Consider the following 7,772-nt stretch of genomic DNA (forward strand, 5'->3'; position numbering starts at 1 on the left):
ACATGATGTAAGTTGATAAACTGATATGGTATTGTTACATTTATAAAAGGTTGGTATGAAATTTATCATTCTTTTATTAGGGGAGACTTCTGAATTAATGCTGAAACCATTAGCATAATCCACAAATGGTTTTTAATTGACAAAAGATTTTCAAGATGATCATTCTAATCTACAGAGTACAGTACTAATTATAACTCATAATTATGTTTGAACACACATTTGCATCAATTAATAAGACTCTGTTATACTTTCCAGGAATAAGAAGTATTTTTTAAGCTGTCTTATAAAAACTGATCTATATTTGACTATATGAATAGATATCTATATGGTGATTAATATATTCTGTAGCCTGTTCTAATTGCTTCACTAGATATTTTTTAATTCAGCCTCAAATAAATTGAACTAATCTTCAATATAAACCTATACATTTATAAAGGATTCTTTATTCACCAGATGTAATTGTTGTCTGGGCAGCTTACAACTGAATAGGCTCACCCGTTCTAGTTCTTTCTGAGCTCCACATAGCTAGGTAAATTCAGCTGTTCTGGCTTATAATTTCTCTCATGGATGACTGATTCAAACTGGCATCTCTTTGATTTTCACTGAATTGTTCTGCCTGGAAGACCTGCCTCTGAATTTCAAAAACTGTACTGTATTGACTGAACTGATTGTATTGACTACAAGAACTGAAGGAAACTGAACTCCATTGCATTGCCTGAACTAAATGAACTGCACTCACCTAACTGCCCTCCCCTTCCTAACTCACTCTGTTGCTCTAAAGAGTTGGTTGTATCTTATCAGTGACTCATTCTGTTAAATCATTTTCTGATCACTTAACCTGACTCTCAATTAGACATCATTTTCAAATACAGCTGCTTCCTTCTGCAAACTAACTTTATCTTTGTGGTTAGGAATTAAAGATGTGTGTTAAGGGAATGTCTGTATTCTAGCCAGATCATTCTGTAATTCAGAGTGTGTCTTCATTTTGGCTAGATCATATCTTTGGATTTGATCCCTTGCCAGAGCACCTGTGTTGCTGGTGTATAATCCCTCTACATGTACAGATATTAATATAATATCTCTGTGACTGTCAGCACAGATTAATACTCAATGCAATGAATGACAGACTATATAGAGCCACCTAGTATTACATAACCTTTTATGCTCACAAAGTACTTTTGAAAATCATACAAGAAACATTGTGAACATACATGTAAACCCCTTTATACTGCATGTCCATCAGAATATATATCTTGTTGCACTAATAATAGTATTAATAGAAACAATTTTTTGGTTTGTAATATTTTATAACAACAGAAAACAAACACAAGTACTAAACACTAATGACATAATTCAACCCAGGGAAAAGGACAAGCACCTAAGTCTTAGAAGCACAAGCTAAGTCTTTACTGTTGATCACTGTATTGGCAATGACCCCACTGTGATGATTACAGGAAAAGCAACAGTGTATCTGGATATGTCATATTCCTGCCCCAGGAACTGCTAATAACAGAACACATAGAAAACTTTTTTATCTTCATACAAGTGTAGGAGGCCATTCCCAGTGTTCATCCATCACAATTAAGAGAAGTGCATCTTTTGGTGTCCTCCCTACCTTTTACTAAGTTGCTTAAACATCAACTAACTTACAATACCCCAAATTTCTGGATTGGATGGACACCTTCAGAGGCATAAATGTGGATTTCCATCATTCTAAGTTTCAGCTGTAGCTTGTCAGATCACTCCACAAGAGTTGGTGATGCCAGTAGCTAACCCAAACTTAAGAGATCTGACCTTTATCCTTCAAGGCTCTTAGTTAAGACCTTGTTCCTTTGATAATACTTGAGGCACAGCATTTTGTCCTCTAAGGGTGAGGGTTGAAACGTGCAGGCTGGAAGCAGGAAGAAGGCAATCACTTTTCCTTTCTTCTCAGGTACCCAAGCTTGTCTGGCATGGAACTGCAGAAGAATCCAAACACTTGAGGTTGCAGGAAGGCTTTTCCCATGAACCACACACATTTTCCCCATAGGTCTCAGGTGCAGGTGATACATTGTCTGCATTGCCCCAATCCTTTTAGCATCAGTTGCAATTCTGGCCCAAAACACCAACACAGCATTGGAGGAAGTTGTAGACACAACAGTGGTGCTAATTATCTCATAGAGCACAGGAGGATCAGTCAGGACAGGCACAGATTCTCTGGTATAGGGACCATTTCAAGAGGAACTCTCACCTGAGACTTCATACTTGACCCTACCCATCTTCATTTTTTATGAGATGTCTTCATCCTTGCCTCTTTTGATAAGTGAGGAACAAATATGTCATTTGTTCTGGGAAAGTCCATGCAAGGAGTCATTTATATAAGCACCTACTTTCTGGACTTTGCTGCTCAACTTCTTCTGGCACCATGCCCACAAAGCATCTCGGATGAGTCAAGTTCACTGGGGGCAGATGTTCTGGAAATGGAGGAACTGAAATCTTTCTAAGAGTAGGCTCTGGAGTTTCTGTATCTTGTGCTTTCTCTGTTGGTTTACAGCAATCCTCTTTCACTGGCTTTCTTTGCTGTTGTTGTTTGTTGCTGTTGTTTGTTTGTTTGTTTTCTTTCCCCTGCCCCATTTGCTTGAGTCTTCAACAGATGCGCTTAATTGACTAGACATCTGGCAATCTCCTTTTTTCTTTGACTTTTCTGTGCTTCTCTTCTTGCTTCCAATAGTCTCCATTCTTGAGACTAGATGAAACTTTAAAAAACGTTATTCCATATCTGTCACATAGTGGCACAATGGATAACACATCTGACTATGGATCAGATGATTTCAGGTTTGACTCCAGGCTGGCTCATGGGGACTGGTATTCTTTTATTTGCATACCTTGCTAATCATCCTCCTATGCTCCTAGAAACCATTTATTAATAGAAAGGATCTACTGGCATTTCTAATATCAGACTTTACCAAGATGGTCTCAATCAATTATTATTATGAAAATTAGTAAATACTGAATATATTTTAGAGTTGGCAAACCTGAGGCTCTCAGTATTTATATGGTTTCCCAATTTTGAATGGAGAACCAGTGATAGAATTACAAAAAAAATCTGTAAAACTCAAGGTTAATTAGGTGATTTATCTTTTACATATCTGCATGACTTGGTTATTGTGTGTTCTCTGTCCATATTATGGCATTAACAATTTTAGGAATATTAATTTTCATTTTTGAGTATGACTGTTAATCTTATATTCATATATGCAAAATGTTTGTCAATAACTTATTGAGAGCTAAAGTAGGAATCTAATCCTCTGGAACTAGAGAAGAAAGTTGTGAACTGCTATGCATTTCGGGTAAACAGAGAAGCAAACTCTGTTCCATCTCTCTAGCACTTATGATTGCGTTTTCATGGAAATTATGAGTTGGATAATCAATAAAATAGAGTGTTGAAGGCACATTCCTCATACGTGATCCTGAACCTTCACATTCCCCTCTACATATCCCCTCCTTCCCAGTTCCATCCCTCAATCTACCTCTTTGGCTACTTCATTTGAATAAAAATGACTATTTTATTACTCCTTCTAAGTGAAATTCACGCTTCCTTGCATGGGCCTTCTTGTTTAGCTTCTTTGGGTCTGTGGAGTATAACATGGTGCTGTATTGATTTCCAAAGTGGTTGTAAAAGTTTGCACTCCTACCAGTAACAAAGTGTTCTACTTGGTCCACATCCTCTCCAGAATGTGCTATATGTCTAGATGGCTATGAAAATAAATGAAAACCTACAACTGACAGGGGTGAAGATGTGGGGGAGTCATTTCCAGGATGAGACAGAGACCTGGAATAAGGATGTGCCAAGAGTCAATGGGGGTATTTTAGATGTGACTCACAATATTGGGGATATGGAACTTGAATAGGCCACCTTCTGTAGCCAGGCAGGAACCTCAGTGGAGCAACAGAGAGACCAACCCACCCAGAAAACTTTCAACCAAAATATATCCTATCTCTAAGAAATGTAGGCACACGGATTAGAGCAGAGTTAGAGGGAATGTTTATCCAATAACTGACTCCACATGAGACTCATCCCATGAGCAAGCACCAATTCCTGACACTATTAATAATACTCTGTTATGCTTGTAGAGAGGCACATATTGTCCTCTGAGAGTTTGTACTCAAGAACCAACTCAGAAAAATAGAGAAACCCAGAGCCAAACAGTGGATAGAGCTTGGGGAATCTTATGGACGAATAGGAAGAAGAATTGTGGATCCCAAAGGGAATATAGACTCCACAGGAAGACAAAAGGAGTCAACTAACCTGGACCATTTGAGTGCTCATAGTCTGAACCACAAACCAAAGAACACACACAGGTTTGCCCTAGGCCTACCTGCACAAATTTAGTAGATGTACAGATTTGTCTTCATGTGGGGCCCAAACAATTTGAAGAGGGGCTAGTTCAAAAAGCTGTTGCCTGTCTGTGAAATATGTTTTTCTAGCTGGGCTGCCTTGTCTGGCCTCAGTGGAAGAGAAAGCAACTAGTCTTATAGAATCTTGAAGGGTGGAAGGATACCTGGTTAGATCCCAGGCCCCCAGAAGAGAAAGAAAGGAAGGGATGGGGGAAAGATTGTTGGAGGAGGTGACCAGGAGGGGGCCTATAAGTATGATGTAAAGTGAATATGCAAAATATTAAATTAAATTAAAAATAAGAATTTATATTTCTTTACTTCAAAATTTGATAGTGTGATGGAAAAACCAAGATACTAAGCATGATTCGAGTTTTAATAATTGATATAATTATATCTCAAAAATAAAAAATAACTAAAATCAATAAATACATATATAAAACAAGTCACTGGATGTATGCCAGCTTCCTGTCTTGTAAAAGATGTTTTTTTTCCACATGGGATACCATGAATGCTTGATGAGCATGCACAGCATTCTTTTTATAATGTCTGGGAATTATACTAGACCATAAACCATTAATGGAGTTAATCAATGCAAAAAAGCTCCAAAATTCATATGGAAAATTGGAGATCTTAGTGCTAAGTATCTAAAAAATGTTCAAAACCATGTAATACAACAATCCTTCTTTCTCTTTCATATTTAGATAGCAATGTGATAGATAATTCTATCTTCCAAATAGGAAAGGCTAAAATTATTAAAAAGATGCATGAATTTATTTTGTATGAGAATATAGCTTTTATGAAATTTTATATCACAGGGAGTATTATATATTTATTAAGGTAATAAAGGCATATAAAAATTAAAGAAAAATGGAATAAGGAATGGGAGCTAATATTTAAAGCATTACATGCTGTTTTAAATCTGCTTCATAGATTATTTCATAATCCCTTCATAAGAGAACACAAATAAACATTATTTTCACTATCCAAATGGTAATGTAAATGAGACTCAGTGATATTAAAGAGATTACCAAGAACTAGATAGCTAATATACTCAGAATAGATGTGGCTGACTCAACAATTCATGTTTGATTAGAGAACTAAACTGGAGGGATAAATCATAATTTTATAATTGTTATCTTTGGGCCTCATCGTGTTATTAAGTCACTCATGGTAAAAATATTTTTCAAGCAATAAAATTTCAAATTTTAAAAGGGGAAAGGGCTTTAAGAGATATCATGATTATAACAGTGTATGCTTATACCCAAATACAGAACGACACAGCTCTTTAAAGATTTATGAAAATTTCATATTGCTACATGTTTTTCTTACACATGCAATTCTATTCATTTTAGTCTGGTTCTACACTAGATTTTTGTCATATCAATATTTTTTATCAGTTTTAGTTTGAGAAATTACAGATAGTTAATTACTCTCTATCCCTCTAGATCAGCTTAAATCATTACAGAAAATGGGATTCAAAAAGTTTAAGGTGCACTAGGGAAAAAAAGCACAGTGGCAGTAATTATTGGTAATTAAATGCTTTTAAAATTAGGAAGATAAATATAGTACTATCCTGACAGTCAAATTCCTACAAGTCATAAAAGAGGAGGCATGCAGAGATTGTTTAAAGGAATGGTAGTTTTTGTTTTTGTTTTTTTTTTTTATTTTTGTAATGATAGTTGGAAGGAAAATTATTCCCACCACAAGAGTTGAGGATTTAAGCAATATGTCCTCCTGAGGAGGGTTTTATAATTTGGATGGAACGTAAGTGACTTACCATATAGTAGAAATTATTTTGCCTTTACAAATATAAGAACATGAATATGAACTACATTATGGTGGTAAGATTTGGCACAATTTAGTACAAGGTATAAAGCTGGATAGCTCAGAGTCTTCAGATAGAACCAAATGTGATTAGAAAAAAAGTAAAACAAATATTTCTAATGATATTCTGCTATACTCATTGGAAAGGCTTCCTCCAGCAACTGATACAAGTAGATTCAGAGACCCACTGCCAATCATTAGGTGGCATTGAGATAATCGTGCAGAAGATGGGGAGGAAAGATTGTAGGATCTAGAGGGATCCAGGACAAGGGAAGATCAGGACACACATAATCAACAAAACATAATTGAAAGGGGCTCATGGATCCTGAACGAAACAACCTTAAGTTTACACAGGTTTGCTATCAGTTCTCTGAATATATGCTACAGTAGATACATGCATGTTCTTGTGAGAATCCTCACAGTAGGATTATGCAGAATCTCTCATTCTTTACATGCTTTTGGGACCCTTTTCTTCCTACTGGGCTTGTTCTAGTCTTATTCTATCTTGTTATGTAATATTTGTATGGTATCCCTGGGACACCTTCTCTTTTATGAAGGGAAGTAGAATAGAAGTGGATCTGGAAGAGAGCAGAGGTGGGGGTTACTGAAAAGAGATGAGGAAGGGGAAACTCTGTGTAATATATAATATATAAGAGAAAAATAAATTTAAAAGCCACCATTTACATATGATTTAAAGAGTACCTTAACAAGGTAGCTTAGACATGTTTTTCAGAAATGGGAATGTTTTTCTCACGTGTGTGTGTGTGTGTGTGTGTGTGTGTGTGTGTGTGTTTCCAAGTCCATCAAGTCCATGCTACTTAAATCTAGGATACTTGTACTGAAATTAAAATTTTCTCCTAATATGTGCTAACATATAACTTCTGGCCTTCAATGCATCAGTGGGGGAATTTCAAGTATGGAGAAATTTTAGACTTGTCATAATTATAGGCAGATTTTGGAGATTAGGAGGTTTTAAAAGGGATATTCACTCTTTCTTCATTAAATACAATGCAGCAAACAGTCTAGACTCTGCAATTGAAAACATTGGAATGGCTGAATAATTTCATTGCTCTAGAGCAAAAATTCAAATTCCAATTTCAGCATTTGTTTATTAAACACTGACTTTCTTACATATTAAATGCTTTTAGTATTTTGTTCATAAATCTAGGATATATTACAATAAAGTATTCTTTCATTAATCAATAAAGACTATCATAATTATTAATTATAATGAATATCTTTATTAAGGAATTGTCACTAAAGCTTAGCATATTTTAATTCACATGATCTTTTCCTAGTTATTATGTGCTTCTTACCTATCCTTCCTTACCTCCTTTATATTTTTTGTTAAAGTTAGTTTCATTCCAAATAAGCACACAGAGACTTTTTTTGCTATCATTGCTGCAACACCTGAGCCCATTTAGTGAATGTCATTTCTCTTTTTTCACACGGGCCATACAATTTATACTACCAAGCAATCAGTTTCTTCCTTAGAATTTAGAGTCATATCTCTTCTATAAAATTACATATGACCTTAATGTCAAAATTAGTAATTAAATCATTTTTATGAC

At 35.4% G+C, this 7,772-nt stretch overlaps 1 pseudogene; it reads right to left on the reverse strand.

Annotated features, from left to right (window-relative positions):
- Positions 1-1,796: 1,796 nt before the first annotated feature.
- LOC127674380 (developmental pluripotency-associated protein 4-like) lies at positions 1,797-2,717 on the reverse strand (annotated as a pseudogene).
- Positions 2,718-7,772: the final 5,055 nt, after the last annotated feature.

The sequence above is a fragment of the Apodemus sylvaticus genome, chromosome X (genome assembly GCF_947179515.1).
Source record: "Apodemus sylvaticus chromosome X, mApoSyl1.1, whole genome shotgun sequence".
Classification (NCBI taxonomy): Eukaryota; Metazoa; Chordata; class Mammalia; order Rodentia; family Muridae; genus Apodemus; species Apodemus sylvaticus.